The 23,587-nt window shown below is 33.1% G+C and overlaps 1 protein-coding gene across 2 annotated transcripts in view; it reads left to right on the top strand.

Moving 5' to 3' along the window:
• LOC138703454 (uncharacterized) overlaps nucleotides 1-23,587 on the top strand; it is a 391,108-nt gene that overhangs the window by 295,394 nt on the left and 72,127 nt on the right. The gene's annotated exons all lie outside the window — the stretch shown is intronic.

Raw genomic sequence — 23,587 nt, 5'->3', positions numbered from 1 at the left:
CCCCACGTAGAGTAGTGATCCTTTCCTAACTACCTCGATGCCCATTCGCGATGATCGTAGATTATAGTCACGTAGATTATAGCATACATACACATACATGTTACATATGCATGCTTGTCACATACCCGTACGTATACCTACGCAAATACACACAGGCAAAGCAAGCATACATGAAGATAATTTGTATTAAGGATGTGTTCAATACTTATTACCATCGAAATATACAAGGCAATTTTTGTACTAGGAACAACAATGTCACATAACTACGTGCAAGTAAATAATCTGCTAGAATAAATCAAACAGCCCTCAAAATTATTGGGCTGCGTTAATTAATATACAGAGCGAACTAGGCGAGGAACGCTCATGTCTGGTTACATATCGTCAACGTAACCGGTAGCTCTGTTATTTTGGACTGTTGAGCACTGTAATTGGCTAATGAGTGCGTCGTAATTGGCTAAGGCAAGTCACGTGTCGATGAGTGGTACCGCAATTAGTGGAGAGAGACAGAGCTTACCACCATCAAAACGCGTTGATGAAGCACGAGAAATCAGGCGGGTGGCTGGGCAGAATGTGGCGACTCAATGCATTTATCCAATCAACTATGACCGTTGTTACACATCCGATTCGAATTCGTCATTATTGATTTCTTTTTCCCCCCTCGTACTGTTTTCTCACCCCAGAAACTTCAGAATTCGTCACAATTTCAGGTCGTTCTACAGGAACATAATTTTGTTTTTACTTCAATTTTTATTGTACCTGAGTTTTTGAATGTACTTCACTCCCACCCCTTCTACTAACGAAGTTCCAACTGTCCTCCACACAGAACCAAGGCCGCATATACGAGTAAGCAGTACTGAGTTAGTGAATATAGTACATTTCAGTTCGCGTTTTCCAGTGACGAAAACTTCCAATATTGAATCATATTTTCGCACAGGTACTGTCGTCAGTTTGTCTACGTCTCGATTATCCCCACCTGCTTCTGCTCGCTCCACTGTAAAGACTAGTGGCTGGGCTGTTTTACCTCTTTTCTGAAAACATTAATTTCTGTTAGGAGTTAATTGGACGTCTACGTAATATTATGCAACTGTTTAAAATAACTTAAATAAAAGGGCCTCGTTAAGTAATTAACTATCACGTGATTTCTCTCCATTCTACGATCCTGCGACATAACCACTTGGACGGACAGTAAATAGCATGTCTGAGTAATTTTATCTGTGCGGATCGGGCAGAAGTGAAGATTGAATTTACAGTACGTAAGGTACTCTTTTATAGAGTAGGTACATAATTATTTTAACATGAGTTACTAAGTATGAAGGACGAAATTAGTAACTGGAATTAGATGCAATAGTCTAATAGTGCGATAATATGCACAAAAGAACTGAAGCCTGTATCGAAATGAACGGCCACCAATTTCAAAAATGTGTTTAAATATCCATAGTATGATTCTTCTTCATTTTAACTTCATTCTCTATATTGTACGCTAATGTGCTGTAGACAGAATAATATACACTGCATAATGAATACGTTCGCATGGATACCTCAGTTCTTGAGTAAAAACACTTATGTTAACATTGTACTATAACTATTTTGGTTAAACAAAACCTAATGGAAATTATATTACTCAAAATTGCGATATTTCCTAGTTTACGTAAATGGATGAACAACTTTTCTTCCTCTCCTATACCTAGTAAAGTGATTTGTTTGTATTTTACGCCAGTATCACCGAACTCCAGTCGTGGAAGAGGGTAGCAAACGGTGTTTCCGCGTCTCAACCATTAAACCAAAGGTATAGCCAGGTTGATATTAAAAACGTTAGTAAAAATAAAATGATGTCCCTGTACAATTTCTCTTACCATTACACAGTTTCCACTCGGTATCAAAATTAAAACGAAACTTCCTTGAGCTGGGAAGAGTTATTACGCCAGCTACGCGGTACTTGTGGTTAGGCAGTGAAGATGCAAGTTTCTATATCCCGACGTTTTAAACATTAATCAACTGGCATATTAGTAGCGTCCCGAGAGTCCTACGAAGCCATCAAATTGGTCATTACTAAATTAACAAACTGCTTAACTCAATTTTATGCAACTGGAAGGTGTGGAAGATAAATGATGCGTGATTACAACAGCGTGTTCCCCGCGGAGGAAAGAGATGGGGCAATCCCTCATCCTACAGACTTACGTAGCTCGTAAAACAGAATAAACGTCAGGAATTGAGGATGACAAGAAAAATCGCAGCTAGAGTACAAAATGTAAGATTCTTTCTCCAAATGATATTTAAAAAATGTATACATATACTAATAATAAATCTGTAGCCGAAATTGTTTTGGTAATTTTCGATTTTTCAAAAATAATTGGTCCTAACATATATAATTAACCACCCTGAAACACAAAATCGCTTTTTTGAAATTTTTGTTTGTATGTCTGTCTGTCTGCCTGTCTGTCTGTATGTTTGTTACCTTTTCACGCGATAATGGCTGAATGGATTTCGATGAAAATTGGAATATAAATTAAGATCGTTGTAACTTAGATTTTAGGCTATATAACTTTCAAAATACATCATTTAAAATGGTGGTTATAAGGGGGCCTGAATTAAATAAATCGAAATATCTCGCTTATTATTGATTTTTGTGAAACATGTTACATAACAAAAGTTTATTTAAAAATAATTTGCGATAAGTTTTATTACTTGAAAAATTTTGATAGGACTGATACTTAATGAGATAAATGAGTTTTAAAATTAAAATAACTGCTAAGGTCGTGTACTGAATTAAAAAACAAATGACTTCGTCTATAAGGGGCCTTGGACAGCAACAATCGAAAGCTATGAAAGACAGCCTACAGATAATGTTTCTGTGTTTGTATGAAGTAATATCGGAAGCTAAATTAACCGATTTGTATAATTAATTATTATTTCACCATTGGAAAGTGTAGTTTCTCTAAATGGACACAATGCTATAATGTTATTACAGTAACTTCTGATATAATATAATATAATATAATATAATATAATATAATATAATATAATATAATATGTAATATTATATAATATAATTTAAGTTATTTGAAGGGTTCAGAACCATAGTGGGCCAAGCGCCATTTACTGAATACGTAGAAAACAAGGGTTAAAATTAAGTTATTACCATAATTCAATGGAAACCTATAACAAGTAAAATAAAATATACACATTAAATCTAAATGATGTCAATCGTCATTAAACTATGGTTGCATGTATTAAAAATTAAGAAACATGTTAAAGGAATTGTCATTGCACCAAATGAGTGTCTCTGGACCAAAATGATCGCATTTTAATTATTTGGATGCAATTTAAATTAAGTAACATATTAAACGATTTATCCTTCTATCAAACACGAATGTTCCCTGGATCAAATGTCCTATTTTAATTATGTAATTATTTTATATTTATTTCTAACGGGTGCAGCGGAGCGCACTGGTACGTCTTATATATATATATATATATATATATATATATATATATATATTGGCATTTTATTTACTTATTAACTTATTTAGGCTTATACGTTAATACTTTCATCCATTCATACAATTGGTTCGTATGTTCATTAGTCTGTTTATTATTTTCTGGATTGATAGAAAGTGAGTAGGGTAAAGGTTGGTAAAATTGTTATTCTAATAATATTATGATAGTTCTTTTTGATAATTTTTACAATTTTACTCTGCGAGAGAAGGACCGGTTTTGTGCAGAAACTTGTCCACGAACATTCCCTTAATAAGCTGACGCAAAAAATCGATCTTCCTCTTGCTCAGTAAAATTGTAAAAAAATTCTCAAAACGAACTATCATAATTTTATTAGTATCACAATATTACCAAACTTTACCCTATACCTACTTATTTTATATTGGATGGAACAAAAAAAAAATTGTTTTTACCGAAAAGGAAAAATAAAACCAAAAGAATAACTTACAGAATTTGTTCAGATTTCTTTTGATAAAGAGATTATCAACATTATTTCCATATATTAGGCTTATTCCTCATCTTAGCTCTCGATCTAAAACAGTGGTCGGCAAAGATTACGTCATATAAAATGCAGCCCTCCAGTCACAGCAAATTGGAAGGTATGTAAGATTCCTTCTCCAAATGATATTTAAAAAATGTGTATATCTATTTCTATTGGCATTTTATTTACTTATTAACTTATTTAGGCTTATTCGTTAATACTTTCATCCATTCATACAATTTGGTTCATATGTTCATTAGTCTGTTTATTTATTTTTTGGATTGATAGAAAACTTAGTAGGGTAAAGATTGGTAATATTGTTATTCTAATAATGTTATGATAGTTCTTTTTGATAATTTTTACAATTTTACTGAGCGACAGAAGGACCGGTTTTGTGCAGAAACTTGTCCACGAACATTCTCTTAATAAGTTGACGCAAAAAACCTATCTTCCTCTCGCTCAGTAAAATTGTAAAAAAAAAAAAAAAAAATTCTCAAAACGAACTACCATAAATTTATTAGTATCACAATATTACCAAGCTTTACCCTATATCTACTTATTTTATATTGGATGGAACAAAAAAAAATTGTTTTTTACTGAAAAGGAAAAATAAAATCAGAAGAATACAGAATTTGTTCAGATTTTTTTGATAAAGAGATTATCAACATTATTTCCATATATTAGGCAGTTATTGGCTTATTTCTCATCTTAGCTCTCGATCTAAATCAGTGGTCGGCAAAGATTACGTTATATAAACTGCAGACCGCAATACACAGCAAATAGGAAGTAGGTACCCAAACTGCTTAACGTTGAATGAACAAGTGATGGCTAAGGGGAGGAAGATCATACCTTATTCCTCCGCCCTGCTTGTGTATTAAGGGATTGGCTCGAGAGTCTATAAATGCCGACCACTAATCTAAAATAACGTAGATAGCTTTCTTCTGGATATGTGTCAAGATGATCTTGGACATACGCATGCATGGCATTTCCAGCTTTTACTTGTGTATTCTACTCTATTACATTAAATTACTTATTACATCTATTTTTGATTATTTCCTAATTAGGCATATCATATTTTAATTTAATCCACCTACTCATAAATTCATCCGTGTAGTTTCAACATTTGGTTTTTGTTTCTTACCTATTGTAAGTACCAAGTTATTATACCTAATATGAAATTTGATTGGATATTTTCTTACTATCTTAATTTACATTTTTCTAATTTTAGCTCACATTTCATCTATCAATATCTATCCATCCAACTCCATCCATAAACACACTCATCTATCTCCATTTCCATCCACACATCCATCCATTCACCTCTAATTATCCACTCATCCTTTCACCCATCTTCCTTCCTATCATCCATTACTCCATCATCCACCTATCCTCCTCTATATTCTCCACCAATCCATTCATCTCACTCTCTATCATCCATATTCATCCATTTCCCCATCAATATCCTTCAATAAGGTCGCCAGCATACTGCATCAGACATTCTGTCTCGGACAGGACGATTTTATCTCAGACCGTTCTGTGTGACGGTGATTACACATTCTTATGATGCTAAGCATACTGCATCGAACTAATATCCCGGGACGAATGTCCAATGCAGTATGCTGTAGCCTCATAACTATGCGTGTAAATACCTTCCATCGGATGGTTCGGGACAAAACAGTCTTGTCCGGGACAGAATGTCCGATGCAGTATACCGCCAGCCTTAGTTTATCCATATAAATCAATCAATCTATCCATATATCCTTCTCTCATTCCATATCTATCAATCCATCTATCCTCCTCTCTTTCTATATCAATCAATCTATCCATCCACTCATCATCTGTCCTACAATTCATCCATCCATCCATCCATCTCTCCATATTTATCGCTCCATTCAGCCACCACTCCTGTATATCGATCCACATTTATCCATCAATCTCTATTAACCTATTCATCCATATCTATAGATCCATCCTTTATAAATGGTTAAAAAACAGAATCCTTCTCACAGCCTTTCTCAAATGAAAAACACAACTTTATAAAACATGTTCAAAATATTTCTTTTTCCAACTCCTATAACTTCCTTGAGCATGTATAGAATTGCTTCATATAATTAAAAGTAGGATACCTAGAAGCAGTTTTCCATTTTTATTACTCACCTAGTACCTACAGTACATCTGCCTAAGTATGCACTTATCGACTAAAATGGTGGATTTGCAGTGAAATATCTGCCTCTGGGCAAGGAAACAATGAATGAATGAATGAATGAATGAATTATTAATTAATTGCTTTTATTAAATCTAAATGTTTGAGCTATTTAAGATGTCTTTCAAAATATCTCTAGATTGGATGTATATACAACTCAATGTAAGCGGCAAACGCATTTACATTGTGATGTTCAGGTAGTCGAATATTTGTTATAATTATATATACTTTGAATGTTATTTTTATATGCATGGGTAAATTAATTTAGATCGGGAATTACGAACTTTATAATTACAAATCATTGTTGTTTATATTATTCGTTTATTATTTTCTTGTTCTAAGGCTGTGAACGATTGGAGCACATGTTGGTTACCACCCGGCTGTACATATTAGTCGTTTTGGTTCACTGACATTTATATATATATATATATATATATATATATATATATATATGTTTAATGCTCAAGACACTTGATACAAAGCCATCGTCTTTGTGTTTCAAAACTGGATGTAACAATTTTGTGCTATAAGCAACTTGATACATTTGGTTACGATCATGATGGGCTATCCTATTTCTGTGACAGTTCCATTTTCCTGTGCAACATATCTCACTGTGTGTGCCGTGTCTGTGGCTCGCAGTCAACAATAAAGTGACCAGAGATCTCTAACATAGATACCGGAATTTAGTTTGATTCACTCCAAACACGGCTCAATAAACTACAGCTTGTAAAAGACAAGGAGAATGTAAATGCCACATAGACACTTTAATGTGTACTTCAAAATTTGAAGATCGTAGACAAAATTGGATTCAAGGAGGACGACGAAGAAGAGAGAAGAAAAGAAGATATGAATAGAGAAATAGGAAGAATATACAATCTATCGTCTCTCTCTTCTGTTTCTCCACTCTCATCTACTATCTGAAAAAATGTCAAAGCTCTTAAGGTAGTTTCACAACCAAATACATCGGGTAGTAAAACAAAGAGAAATCGTAACACCAAATGTTTACTGGCAAAGAGCAACAAGAAATAGAGAGTGATGATTATGCACATAATGACTATTATACTGAAACGAATGAAGTGAATACTATTAGGTTATTAGTTTTGTGGTATGTTCTCAACAAACGTTTGTTTGACTTGAACTCTCATATATGTTTCCTTTTCTAATCCAATGTGTTGTCTGTTCTCTACCAGTCGCTTGTAGCTGTTAAAACTTTAATATTATGCTTTTATTAAGGGAATATTGAGACAAACGACCAAAAGTGACATTTTTCACTTTTAACTCAATTAAATTTGCCGCTCTTTTCTTGGTCAAAACATATCGTCGTTGTTCCTGCAATAACTCCTATATGACATATATATACATATATATATATATATATATATCGATTTTCAGATTTTTGCTCTATTAAATAACTTAAATAGTGATACAGCAAATAATAAAATCTCTTATATGTAATTATGTTTCTTTGTTTCGAAAATGTAAGAATTCACAGTCTCCTATGTACGGCAGCCATAGGATGAATAAATGTGTTTTTTCTTCCTACTGAAAACTTTTATATTTTGCACATAGGAGTTATTGCAGGAACAACGACGATATACGAGTATAACTTATTGAAGTCATCATTTACGTCCTTTAAACGGCATGTTTTGGAGCATGTCAGACTAGATGGCAACAATAATAAAATTTATTTTATCGCTGTTTTTCTCAAAAATATTTTTCACAATTTTCAATGTTCCTTTTCTCAGAAACTACAAGTACAATTTGATTCAAATTTTGCAGAGATATTTATTATACTGTATGACATTAAGTAACGAACAATTATGTTGATATTGTATGATAATTGTTCTAAAAACGTATGTTTTTTTTCAATTGGAAATGTTGAATATTACAAGTATTTTTATATAATGATAATGAAGATAAGAGATTCTATGTTCCTCAGATTATAATATCGTCACCTGAATGCAAGGACTAGGTAACTCAATTTTTCTATTTTGAGATACTGCCTATTTAGCTGTTTATTGCACTAAGAAATATGTCTCGTTTTCTCTCACCTATTTGTTACATTGTAAACTAGATGTCCCTGGTATTGTTCGATCAGTTACCTAGTTCTTGCATTACATTCTGTGCGATTTTTGCTATGCTATGACAGAGGTAACTTAAAAAAAGAAAATTTCGACTTACCTAGTTCTTACATTCAGGTGACGAATGGCTAAAATGTGTCAAAAATATTCATACTTCGCCTAGGATAGTTTTCGGGAAAAGTACATTAAAAACCAATGTTCTGTATACCGAAAACAAAAAACGTAATTTAAAGGAACTCATCAATATAGCTAAACAATTCATCTAATTAGAATGAAATTTGTCAAGGAATACATGTACAGAATTTTGGAAAATTTACTCGTTATTGCTTGAATAGTTTCCAAGATATAAAGAAATTTAAATGGTAACCCGCCAGTTTTGGTTAACTTTTCCATCGAATGAACTGACTTCTACAAACCACTTCAATTCAGCGACTCCGTATTCCGAAAAAAATTCAAGGCACATCTTGAACACGCGGTGTAATTTAGATTGAGAACACCTGAGACACGTGGTATAACTAATGAAGTCTACGAATAATTCTTTAATTAGGAGCACGGTTACAATAGGTGGACTTTTTGCTCTCTTGATACCGCACAAACGTCAGGTGACGGCTTATGCCCCTCATAAAGTACACGTATTTACAAACTTCAGGACGACGTAACCTAGCAAATGTTTCATGCGCCACCTGCTGTACGAGAAGCCACTTTCATACACCAGTAACTTTGTTTTATGGCCTCATGGCGCCACTACTATGTATAAGCAACCAGAACGACTTCAAAATTCCACCACAACAGAAGGTTATTACTTTCCTGCGATATTTATTGCTTAGCTTAACTCCTTAACGTAACCAATTTATGAAGGTTTGAACAAAAAGAGGATAGGCGGTAAAGCTGTAATTGTGAAATGCTTATACCTACAGAGTGAGAGTTATATACTGTAACTGCATATATTGAAGGGGGCAATATAATATTACATTAAAATAAATAAAAACCTATTTACCGAAATGCGCTTTGTAATTAGGTGCATGGTTAAGGGTGGTGACGGGTGAAATTTTGGTCATTTTCAGTTAAAAATTGCATTTTCGTTTCCTTGTAAAAAAATGAATCAGCAATCCCTTATTTATATGTTGAGCAAGTTTCAATGTTCTGCATAAACATTACGCGATATGATATGATATGATATGATTTGATATGATATGATATGATATGATATGATATGATATGATATGATATGATATGATATGATATGATATGATATGATATGATATGATATGATATGATATGATATGATATGATATGATATGATATGATGATATGATATGATTATGATATGATATGATATGATATGATATGATATGATATGATATATGATATGATATATGATATGATATATGATATATGATATGATATATGATATATGATATGATATATGATATATGATATGATATGATATGATATGATATGATATGATATGATATATGATATGATATATGATATGATATGATATGATATGATATGATATGATATGATATGATATATGATATATGATATGATATGATATGATATGATATGATATATGATATGATATGATATGATATGATATGATATGATATGATATGATATGATATGATATGATATGATATGATATGATATGATATGATATGATATATGATATGATATATATTTGATGTCGACATTTACATCCATGTAATGTGGACCTCAAAATTTTGTATCCAGTGCCACAATTACATTCATTACAGATATACCTTTTATAAACGCTCTTATAAAATTTAACTTTCGACCCCATTTAAATTGATCAGTATTCTCCCCTTTAAAACCTAACAACCTCATTTAGATAATTCAAAATTGACATTTTTACGACTCTGTTCTTGATTTTCAGTTCACTTATATCGAACACACAGTGTTTCTAATAATACGAGTACTTGTTACTAAAACATACTACACCATTGCTCAATATGATCGTTATTATGTCTGTTTCTTGTGTACATTTCATTTTCAGATCTCACTAATTTTCTACATGTTATACTTCGCTATCCCAGCTAGCCTCCCCCGCCATACTCTTCATCTATTTTCATTATCTCTGTCGTTTTACTTAACTTCCTATTACACTCCTCTAATTCATTCAAAATTGACACTTTCATTACTCCGTTCTTGATTTTCAGTTCACAACACACACTGTTTTTAATAATACTAGTTACTATAGGTATCATACAAGTAAAACTCAGCTCGGACTCCTCGCGGCGCGCATGCTATACCCCTCTTACCCTCCTGCAGTAGACTTGAGAGCATGCTGGGAACGGGAGCATACGTCATCTGCGCGAGACAGTCACGCCCGCTGGTTTCTGCGCACTGAGTTTTCCTTGTTGGATGCCTATAAAACATATTACGCCATTGTCCAATACTTATGTTCGTTATTAGGTCTGTTTCTTGTTGACATTTCATTTTCAGATCTCACTAATTTTCTACATTCACTGGCTAAATGTTACAAGGGTGTATGTAGTAATATTTCTGATATAGACATAGAACCTTGTAATATTGAGCCAGCGATATTATAGTTCGCTATCCTAGCTAGCCTCCTCCACCATACTCCTTACTTATTTTCAATACCTCTATCGTCTTATTTAACTTCCTATTACACTCCTTCAATTCATATTTCATTATACTTACTAAGTCTTTAGCCGTCTCTGGACCAGAAACATTCACTTCACCCTTTTCCGTTTTAAAATCGTCATTCTTTTTCTTCACTTCACTTCTCACCATATCACCTCTTGCACTCAAAGAAACACTTTCACTTCTCCTCTCGGCACTGATCTTCCTTCCCACTAATTTGGTTATAACATTAAGCAATATATAAATGGCTGCCCTCTTGAACTTCAATTTCATGTAAATTTTACCAGATATTTTCTTACAGTTTTTTTTTTCAGCACATTTCGTTAGAAGTGTAAAGGCTCTTACAATTTTGATGCCGGGATCCGACAGAATGAGCGCCGTCTTTTCTCCGCTCCACCCATCCTTCATCATATGGTAACAAAGAATTCCTGCACTGAAATAACGTATGTACTTCGGTACATCACTATAATATGAAACGCGTAAAATAATCACTTTCTATTTTAAGACGGCGCTCATTCCGTCGGATCCCGGTCACTTAATCACTCGTAATGAGTGCACCTCTACACATAGTGTGTTGGACATTGCGCCACTGTCACACCTCTGTGACACTGTGCATGAGGGTTGGCGACTGAAGGGGAACTAAGTTATGGAACTTAAACTGAGAGGGTTCAATCCGGCATCGGACCTGGAATCCAGTGTGGTTTAGTGGATAGAGCGTCAGCACGTAGAGCTGAAAACCCGGGTTCGACTCCCGGTGTCGGAGAGAATTTTTCTCCGCTCCACCCATCCTTCATCCTTCATTTAAGGAAATAGCCACAAAAATTATTTTCGAATATTCAGTATTGTTTGAATTTTGTATATTTGATCAAAACGTTTAAGAGCTTATATTCGAATGTATAACGCTATTTATAATTAGAGCTCGGAATTTTAGGTGCTAAACGTTAAGAATGACATTGAATGTAGATGAATAGATGTGTTGCCCGTGAGGAGAATTTTAAGCCTAGTTCACAACAGTCCGATATGTAATAATAGACAATAGAGTCACAAGGACTGAGCAATGGATCTTGTGAACCGTACGCTAATTTGCAAGTGGTGATTAAGAGGATTAAAGACCTTTAACGGTACCAAAAGAAAAATATTGAATGACAAGAATGACATTTCAAAGAAGCAGGGGTACGGCTTCTATTTGTAAACTATAGCGAAGAACAATATTAACTTTTAGCACCTAAAATTCCGGGCTCTATTTATAATCAACTGATTAACATTAGGATCAAAGACCTTTAACGGTACCAAAAGAAAAATATTGGATGACAAGAATGACATTTCAAAGAAGTAGGGGTATGGCTTATATTTGTAAACTATAGCGGGGAACAATATTAACTTTTAGCACCTAAAATTCCGGGCTCTATTTATAATCAACTGATTAACATTAGGATTAAAGACCTTTAACGGTACCAAAAGAAAAATATTGAATGACTAGAATGACATTTCAAAGAAGTAGGGGCACGGCTTCTATTTGTAAACTATAGCGAGGAACAATATTAACTTTTAGCACCTAAAATTCCGGGCTCTATTTATAATCAACTGATTAACATTAGGATTAAAGACCTTTAACGTACCTAAAGAAAAATATTGAATGACAAGAATGACATTTCAAAGAAGCAGGGGCATGGCTTCTATATGTAAACTATAGCGAGGAACAATATTAACTTTTAGCACCTAAAATTCCGGGCTCTATTTATAATCAACCGATTAACATTAGGATTAAAGACCTTTAACGGTACCAAAAGAAAAAAATTGAATGACAACAATGACATTTCAAAGAAGTAGGGGTATGGCTTTTATTTGTAAACTATAGCGAGGAACAATATTAACTTTTAGCACCTAAAATTCCGGGCTCTATTTATAATCAACTGATTAACATTAGGATTAAAGACCTTTAACGTACCTAAAGAAAAATATTGAATGACAAGAATGACATTTCAAAGAAGCAGGGGCATGGCTTCTATATGTAAACTATAGCGAGGAACAATATTAACTTTTAGCACCTAAAATTCCGGGCTCTATTTATAATCAACCGATTAACATTAGGATTAAAGACCTTTAACGGTACCAAAAGAAAAAAATTGAATGACAAGAATGACATTTCAAAGAAGTAGGGGTATGGCTTTTATTTGTAAACTATAGCGAGGAACAATATTAACTTTTAGCATCTAAAATTCCGGGCTCTATTTGTAATCAACTGATTAACATTAGGATTAAAGACCTTTAACGGTACTAAAAGAAAAATATTGAATGACAAGAATGACATTTCAAAAAAGTAGGTGCATCGGTTCTATTTTTAAACTAGCTATAGCGAGGAACAATATTAACTTTTAGCATCTAAAATTCCGGGCTCTATTTATAATCAACTGATTAACATTAAAGTACTCAAAAAGAATAAAATTATGAGAGAATCTATATAATTATGTTGAAGAAAATTTCATACTGACGCTCAGCACACCGGCTACTCTGAGATCGTTATAATTTATGGAGAAGTTTTCTTTTGTGTAGTTCGTAAGTAATTAACACATTTTCTTGTACTCAAAATTATCCTGCATATTACAAGCAATTCTCCGTGTTCTTAATATTATTCGATTGGTTTAATCTTTGGAAAAACTGTCCAACAAACCTGACAGGTTAAATAGCACTCAATGAATAATTATTGAACAATGTGCAACTTCAGCTTTCATTTTTTGCTTTTAGTTACCGGTTATTTCACAAATGTAGTCTAAGCAAAAAAAAAAAAAAAAAAAAAAAAAAAAAGATACCCTGTATTTCAGTATATAAATAATATGGTTTAATAACAAACAGTAGTGTCTACATGAAACGTGGCCGACACCTGAATAAATATTGACAAGCCATCAATAACTACTCCAATTCTATTTACACAGTATTGAAAATATTCCAGTTTCAATCAAGTCCTTTTACAAAACGTTCTGTATTGTTATGGACGGCGCGAGCATTTACACTTTGGGGGAAAAAATTCCAATCGGCAGGAATTTATGAAACAGGACAACTACCTTTGCTTTTAGTTAATAATAGCAGAAATATTCTACAAATAAATTAAAATATAAATAATGTTAATTTAAATAAAGATTATGCTCCTTTGTATAATCACAGGTTTCTTTAACTTGCCGTTATTCGCCCTGACTCCAGAGCGTAACTCACAGATGTCGCTACTGCCGAGAAGCGTTGTCTAGTTACTTCATCAGAGATTATCCAGGGTACACTACAGCAGTGGGTCTATATTGCACACATAATTAATGATGGAAAATTTTGGGACATCTCAGAGGAACATGAATACCCGGAAAAATCCCTGTGTTGCTCGTACCACTGGCTTGTCCAATGCAAGTTATAAATTCAAGATGGGTTCACCGCGATTTGAACCCGGGCATCCCGGCTTATAAGTCCAGCCCGCTATCAATGAGCCACTGTATCAGTTAAATATTAAACATTATATACAATTATGCAAGTCTGGCTTTCAGGTAAAGCTCCCTGTGAAGCAGACTTAAATAATTTCAAGGGAAAAGTTGTTCCGGGGCCGGGTATAGATCCCGGGACCTCTGGTTGACCGTACCAGCGCTGTACCGACTGAGCTACCCAGGAACTCTATCCGACACCGTCTCAATTTTTCCCCTTATATCCACACAACTCGAGTGGGCTGACCAGACGCCAGAGATTCACATCGAGTGCACACAAACTCTGTGTGACTTGGAATTGTGGTTTTTTGTTGACGTACCTATAGTAACGTATATTATGTACAATTATTACTTGCAAAGTTATGTTTCTAATATTATTACGGAGTTGCATTTGATTCATTTTGAAATGCACACCGTCAAGAAGCGAAAAAATATATTGAAGCTAAAATATAGAAACGTTTTAAGAATTTGTTACTTTATGTGAAGCAATGGGTAAAGATGTGAAATAACACATAATACAGAGCGTCTGTTTTATTTTCTTACCGTTAACCGGCACTTACTCCCCACAGTAGAGCTATATATTTCCCATACGTGGGTCACACCTAGCTAATATCAAGTCCTGAATTAATTATTCAAGACAACTATTGTTAGAATTTTATTTCCCTATAATATACTAAAAATTCACTTTCAAAATACACTTTAAAATGCACTTATGACCTAAAAACTCATAAAATGCTCTATAACATTTTTTAAAATATTCCATGAAATATTTGACATGTTCTTAAAGCTATAAACATTTTATTTTAATATCTGCTTTTTGTGCCCTATTTGAAGATAATGCCAACATTAATAAAATAATACAATTTTCAAAGAACAAATTTATTTAATGTCGAAATTAACATTTAAGAGAGAGGGAAATAAATCGTCCGGCCTTAATTAAGGATGACCACGAGGATCCGGAAATTAATAGCATATAAATATAATTAATTAAATATTAATTTTGTTATACAAATCAAATGTAATAATTAAGTACAATTGATTGTCAATTATAAAATAAAATCTTAGAAGATGACCTTAAAATTATACTTATAAATAAAATATTTTATTTAAAATTAGCATATACTTAATTAAGATCTTCTGAGTGGTATAAATGAAATTCTATATCTGCAGGGAATCTTTAAGAATTGTTCAATAAAACACTGGTTAAGTGTTCTTTTTTACTGGTAAATATTGAGTCTTCATTCCATCAGTCCTGAACTACAATGCATAATAAACATTCCAGTTATAAAGTCTTCGCAATTTTATCTGAACTGAAGGGAAAAGTATTTTTCTTTCCTCTCAGTCTCAAAAATGGAAAGTTAAAAAAATTTGGAAGAAAATCACCATGCATTAGTATTTAGGTTAGCTGTTATTGTCATTTCAAATCAATTTCTTAATCCTTGTTAAAAGTATTTAATTTCACTGTTATTTTTAAAAAGAAAAATTGACTTCAAATTAAAATGACTTTGTAAGATCAGCTAAAGTCTAATGAATATATTATGTTAAAACATACTATTAAAATAAAGCCATAAATATATTTAATTTTCTGTTAGGGAGAGAATACTAATAAAAGTTAAACGAATCATCTCTTGTCTGTTCATTTTCTTTGTTTTAAACGATAGTAATTTATGTATATAATCTTCATAATTATGGCACTAGTGAATGTTTCACAAGTGTTTATATTGAATTATATACGTGTTACACACAACGTCTATGCTATTCTAGCACTGAAATATATAAAAAAAATATTATAAATTTACAAAACATAATTTCATGACGTAGTAGAGACATGAGTACTGGATGTGACATAATATATTGCATTATTGCTAATTAACCTTTTCTAAGACAGCGTTATTTTGTTGTTGTTTTGAAGCTTTTTCTTACAGGTACGTTGTATAAAATTGTATTATGAAGACGGTGATGACGTCATGGAATACTAGTTGCTAGGTAACCTTTTCTGGCACCAGTGCCAGAATTAGATCATTTGTGCACGATTTATAGCGTCATGACAAGCGTGTTTTAATGCTAGAATTGCATAAAATAAAAATTAAAGTGTTTCTTTCATTTACCTACTCTTATGGTTTATTTTACGACGCTTTATCAATTTCGATAGTTATCTAGCGTCTGAGTGAAATGAAATGAATGCCAACTAAATGAGCGCACGATCCAGCGCCGAGATTAAGTCAGCATTTGCTCTTACTGGGTTCAGGGAAAACGCAGTAAAAACTCAACTAGGATTATTCTAACTTAAACTAACCACGATTTTAAGCCGGGCCCACTCGTTTCATGGTCAGATATGCTAATCGTTACTCCACAGCGGTGGATTAGGGATGGACAAAGCATAATCAAAAACAATTTCGTGAAAAAAAAATTGATGTCGCAGCTTTTTTAACTAAACGTCTCACTTTATAGTGCACCGACAACATTGAAACAACATAATTCTTAGATATGTTGTCGGCGTTGTGGCAAGTACATAGTCTAATTTATTTATTTATTTATTTATTTATTTATTTATTTATTTATTTATTTATTTATTGCTAATAATTGTAACATAAAATATAAAATATACAAAGAAACTTTAGCTCGCCCCTGAAAGAGTAGAACTCGTGCTCAGGGGCGGATTCCTGAATTGAAATTAATAATTATACAATACAATTTGCAATTATAGTATATAAATTTAAATTTACAATTTTTCAATTTTTATAAAATCCATACGTAACTTTTTAAATTTAATACTAGGACTATTCGAATAGACAAGATTAGGATATTTAAATATAAATTTGTTATATATTCTTGGGCCTAAATTACTACTATGATTAAATACTGTAACAGTGTTGCATTTTGGTTCAAACAATCTTAAAGAATTCATACCTTTTGTTTCATAACTATGAGAATACAATTCAAAATTATTTCGATTTTTATGTATGAATTTTATTAATACAATATAATAAATTTGTCTTAAGTTAAGTACATTAAAGTCTAGAAACAAATTTTGAGATGGAAAATCAATAGGTTTATGAAGACATATTTTAATTATTTTCTTCTGTAATAAATAAAGTGGATTAAAATTGGATTTAAATGAGCTATCCCATCCTATAATTCCATACATAATTACCGATTGAAATAAAGTTAAATATATTGTACGTAATAAACTTATTGACAATTAATTCCTCAACAAAACAAAATAATATACTATTTTACGTAATTTAGCACAAAGGTAATTATGTGTTGGTTCTATTTTAAATGATTATCGAAAATTATGCCTAAATACTTAACTTCAGAGGACTCTTTAATAATAATCGGACGTTTGAATAGTGAACACCATTGTATTGTTGTAAGTCAATTTTTAAAAAAAGTCATTAATATATATTAAAAATAGAATAGGGCCCAGAACTGTGCCTTGGGGAACACCTATATTAATAATTAAAGGTCCACTTGAATAACTGTCAATTTTCGTTATTTGAATTCTGTCGTTAAGATACGATTTTATTAAGTTTAAAGCATTACATTTGATTCCTAATAAGTCTAATTTCTCAATTTCTCAATGTTAATATAGTTCCCGTAGTTCCTCTTCTTACGTCAGACTGGCCTAGAAAGTTCTGTATAACACTAAAACATAATTTTTGCTCAAGTGTATCTGTGATGAGCCAGAGAGAAAGATAATCAATGATCCGGATTAAGCTGAGTTATCCAAGAGGAACACGAGCGCAGCACAGTGGCGTGAAAATATAATGCTGGCTTGCACAGCCAAGTCCTTCATGCATATTCAATTCACAAAGCGAAGACGTATTTATATGAGAGTCGGGGAGTGACATACAGTCCACGTCTGTGTTGTTCAACCGTCAGAAAGAAAACTAACAAAACATTGCAGAAAATTAAACAGATTATACAACTCCAGTTGCAACTGTTTCTAACTGCTTTCAACCAGCAAGATTTTACATAAACAAAACTCTGTTATTTATCTCACATCAGTAATGTTCATTTAAATATCCTACATATTAATCAGTAAATTAGAATAGGCGTTTAACATTTTCAAGCATTTAGATATTTCAAATCAGACTTGATGCTTCTGCTAGTCTTGCATCGTTAGTTCAATATTTCTGATGTGAGATAGATGAAAGAAGAAATTCATCTTCTCTAGTATATCGCCTCAAAAGTTATTTCCTATAAATTTTCCACCTGTTTGTCTTTGAGTTTCCAGGCAATGAATAAACTGTTTGTATCTCTGTTTGTGTTACGTTAACCCTCGCAACTCAGCTGCTCTAGAATTTCGTACTACTTAATCTGGGGTCTTTTTGAACCCAGAAACTTTGTTGTTAATAATTAGGGTATTTTAATGCAGAAAAAGTGGAACTGAGAGTTAACATAAGCCAGAAAAGATAAAATATATGATAGTATCAGCCTCAGAAGAAAAAAAAGAACTCCGTGATTTGCTGATTAAACAGAAAGTATTGAAGGGAGTAGCAAAAGTCCGCTATCTGGGGAATATAATGAAATCAAAATGAGTGCCACAATAAAAGACCGGATTCAAGAAGGGAATAAAGCATATTTTGCAAATCTGAAATTACTGAAAAGTAAAATACCGACCGATAAAATATAGATATATAAAACATTAATAAGGTCAATTGTTACGTATGGCGCAGAAAATTGGACACTGATAAAATCAGATCAAGATTCTTTAAGGAAATTTGAGCGTAAAATAATGAGAAAAATTTATGGACCTGTTTTGGATAACGGCATGTGAAGAATTCGATATAATGAGGAAATCAATCAACTTATTAAAGGAGAAGATATAGTAAGATTTATAAAATCACCAAGGCTGCAATGGCTAGGTCACCTAGAAAGAAATGGATGAGAATAGAATACCTCTAAAAATGTTTAAACCAAGATGTTATTCAACAAGGAAGAGAGGAAGACCTAGAATACGATGGAAGGATAATGTGAAGGAAGGTCTGAAAATTATGAACGTGAGGAGATGGCGAGAAAAGATTGGAAATAGAAGATAATGGGGACTGAGTGTGAAGGAGGCCAAAATTCACATAGGGCTGTAGTGTCGAGTAGTAAAAAAAACAGTAGTAATTAGGATATTTTATAGCTTAAAGCATTTTATACGCAGTATAAGTAAACTGAAAGTTGTTATTGCACCTAGAATTATTCACTACCGGTATGTTTAAACAATGAATGAATTAATTAATTAATTTAATTAGTTTAATAACAGATTATTTATTCTGTATGTGTCTTTACTTTTTAAATAACTATCAGACAACACATTCACTTTCCTTGAAATAAAACACAAAAAGAAAATTATTGCATCAAGTGTTATGTTTAATTAATTAATTAAAACGGTACAGCAGAAAAAATTTGAAGCTAATTTCACAAATACAAATAATTACTCTTGAACCTACAACATTTTACCCATAAGCTACATGGCAGTTTATGCTGTATTTGTTTCATTTGTCCACTTTTAAAAAGTACACTGCAAAATAATTCTAACTAGAAAATCAAGATGTGTTCTATAGCTGGGATCAACCACGAACCCAACGAATAAACATGAAAAAAAGAATCAATATATAATTATGAAATAATAATTTTAATTGTAAAGAAAACTAAAATAACCAAGGATAGAATATCTAGTAGAGATGAACAAAACTAACTGCCGCTCTCGCTCGCTGTGTTCGTTGCATTTGTCTTTTGAGTCTCGTCTCGTCATTCTCGTGCGCTTCGAGTCTCGCTCATCATTCTCGAAATAGCATTTGGTCGGCGTGGAAAGATTTCGTAACTTTGAATAACATAAAATTCTATTCCATTCCATTCCTCCCTTAAATATACCGCAACTTTTATAGCATAAAACTATAATATCTGCAAGTTACAAACTACTCATACATCAAGAATAGACTTACTACAGAAAATAGTAGTCATAGTATTGTTAAAAACAAGTGTGGACTCCAAAATCACAGTACACGTATTAAATCGTCCTTCGATAAAGTGTTTCATAAATGAAACTGGATTGGGTTTGCATAAATAGAGCCCCTGTGACGATAGAAGTGAAGGGCTAGCTAATCAAAATACGATTCAGAGAGCTGATGTAATCCCCACGGAATACAATCAGTGCTAGTCCCTGTGTATCAATATTACAAACACAGAATCAGGTACGTTGGACCTGAAATAACGCGTGTCATCGAATCAGATGTAAAGAATTAAATCAAACTTCATAGACTCTGTTTCACAGTTCATTATTCTCTGTTACATTATATGGCTGTTCGTTTTGAAATATAAAGGTAAATCAATTATTCGTTGTATGGACACACACAATCTAATGACATTTCTCTCAGCAGACAGCTGCCTGTTGAATTGATCCACTGTCATTATGCGATGTTAGCTGGACGAATCGATAACTAGACCAACTAATATGAAAATAAATACGGATCTAATTCTTTATTTAGCATCCTTTTTCAATCCCATTCAGAATGGTTAACATGATTTTATTGCTGATATTATCATTATGGAATTATGGTAGAGAGGAAATTATAGAGGGATGCACGAGAAGTATACCACACAAGAACGTTTTTATATAGTCTGAAAGGTAACCACTGTACCAAACTGGTAATAGATCATGAGGAGAGGTTTGAAAAATCTAAACAAGTTTTTTTTCTCTAATATTCACCGTTTTAGAGGAAACCGTTATGTTTCTATGAAACATTTTGCAACATCACGGCTACTGCAGTAACTCCAGCAAGCACACCCACCCATCTCTTACGTTCCCCTCCCCTCCTGCTGTACTCAGTCAGAGACACGTGATAGTGCGCTACGTTGCAAGATTTATTTTGACGATTTTCGTAATTATTCGATTTAAATTAATGGCTAAACGCATTAACTAAAAAAAATACTCAAGACACTAACCATTCAGATTATTTTTACTTATATGATTGCATAGCAATCAGCCATTTGTCTCGGACCGTTACCGCAATATTTGCTGCAAACGTTGGGCAAAGGTTATTTTTTCCTGCTTAACGGTTCTTTCGAAGGAAAAATTTAATGAAAGTTTTGTTATATTTAACATATTTATTTAAATTTAAATATACATACTACAGAATATAATTAAAACAATAGAAATATAAATAAAAGAATACAATATATATATAAAAAAGAAGATACAGTAATATTAACAAACTTTGAGGACCGAATGAGCAGCGCTCGTGTTCGGTCGCAGTTCAGATATATTATTGATAGGCCTATAAGAGAATATACAAAATAAAATAAAATAGGAACTAAAATTAAAATTACAGCTACAGTGAAATTATATAATATAATATATTAATATAAGTGCAATATAAAAAATTAAATAAAGTAAAATAGGAACTAAAATTAAAATTACAGCTGCAATGAAATTAAATAATACAATTTTAACATAGAGAAGAATAATATCGTACATGAATAAAGTAGGTCAATTTATGAAAATTATATATATTCCAAAATTATAGAATACAAATATAATAGGTCCACACCTATGGAGTAACGGTCAGCGCATCTAGCCGCGAAACCAGGTGGGCCAGGTTCGAATCCCGGTCGGGGCAATTTACCTGGTTGAGGTATTTTCCGGGGTTTTCCCTCAACCCAATACGACCAAATGCTGGGTAACTTTCAGTGTTGGACCCCGGACTCATTTCACTGGCATTATCACCTTCATATCATTCAGACGCTAAATAACCTCAGATGTTGATACAGCGTCGTAAAATAACCCAATAAAATAAAATAAAAACAAATATAATATAGGCTGATTAATTCATACACATAGGCTATAAACTTATTTAATCAAACTGAAGACATTAACACGTTTCTAATTGTCCTGTTATATGTTAGTGGGTTACATGTTAGAAGTTCTGGGTGTAATTTAGCTAAAGAATTATACAACCGAGGGCCAAAATTAATGCTATGCTTTAGAGCAGCAGGTGTGAAACATTTAAGTTCTACTAGTGTTGAATTATTATTTCGTCTTGTGTCATGATTATGTGACTGTAATATAGAATCACCTCTTAAATTTTGGTACATCAGTTCCCTTCCACTTTGTATAGGCCTACCTCCTGAGTCCTGAGAGTTTAGTACACTATACCATACTTCATACATGATTATGATATAAGATGTATGTGCAGAGACCCGAAGTATAATATAATATACCTGCATTTGTGCCCTAACTGTAATCTATAGAATTTATTCAGTATTTTTCGTCATGTCAATGACATTTTTTAAGTGTAGACTTATACTGAATTTGAAAAATAAAACAACAAATGTCTCAGGAGGATATCACAAATCTCATAGGACTTACCAGGATTAGAAATCTGGCCGTTAAGTTACTTCCTGAAATGAATACTTGGAATTGGCAGAAGTACAGCTAATTGCGGGGTGCTAAAGGAGCTTGGACTTCAAAACGAAGTAATTCTTATAAAAGTTAGGGCGATACAAAACTGATTAAAAATTATATTTGGGGATCAGTCGCTTCTACGGTCGATTTGTTACAAAGTTCAACAAAGTGAGGGTTGGGAAAAGGCGTGGGTTTATAAACTGCAGAGAGGGCTGCATCATATAGGAATGGGATGGGTGTGGGATAGAGGTGATAATAACAGGATGTATGTATGGCGTAATGTGAAGATGCGATTAATTGATATCGAGAGGAAAGAGACTGAGCTCCAATGTTCGGAAAGTCCTCACTACATTTACAATCAGATCTCATGCTTAACTGGGGGAGGTGTGACTACATAAATTCTTGTAATATAGACAGTAGAGCAGGTTTAGCGTGGCTAAGATTGGGGGCATGGAAGGGTAATAAAATTATCAACGAAGAAGGAGAGCGCCTTTGTCCACTGTGCAGAAAAAAGGACTCCTATAAACATTTTATTACAGTGTGTCGAATTGGAACAAGTACGGCAGAGCTGGGCAGCAAGAGCGGATTCTACTCTCTCACGGGGAGCCATATGCTTCTCTTCATCCCCTTTCTTCCCCGCCGAACACCGCGCAGCGTTGATTCAGTGACGGATGAATATTAAGCGTCCCCGTTTAGAGTCTAGTTCCGCTCCCGATGCCCAGGCCTGAAGTACGGAGAAAATATCTACCACCCTCGATGCTAAGTCAGAATAGGAGTTCGCTTGCATATCTTGACCTCATGGGGAATAGAGAATTCGAACAAAAGACTGGATTGTTTCTC

The sequence above is a fragment of the Periplaneta americana genome, chromosome 7 (genome assembly GCF_040183065.1).
Source record: "Periplaneta americana isolate PAMFEO1 chromosome 7, P.americana_PAMFEO1_priV1, whole genome shotgun sequence".
Lineage (NCBI taxonomy): Eukaryota > Metazoa > Arthropoda > Insecta > Blattodea > Blattidae > Periplaneta > Periplaneta americana.
Note: the sequence above shows the minus strand (reverse complement) of the source record. Positions and strands in the feature narration are given on the sequence as shown.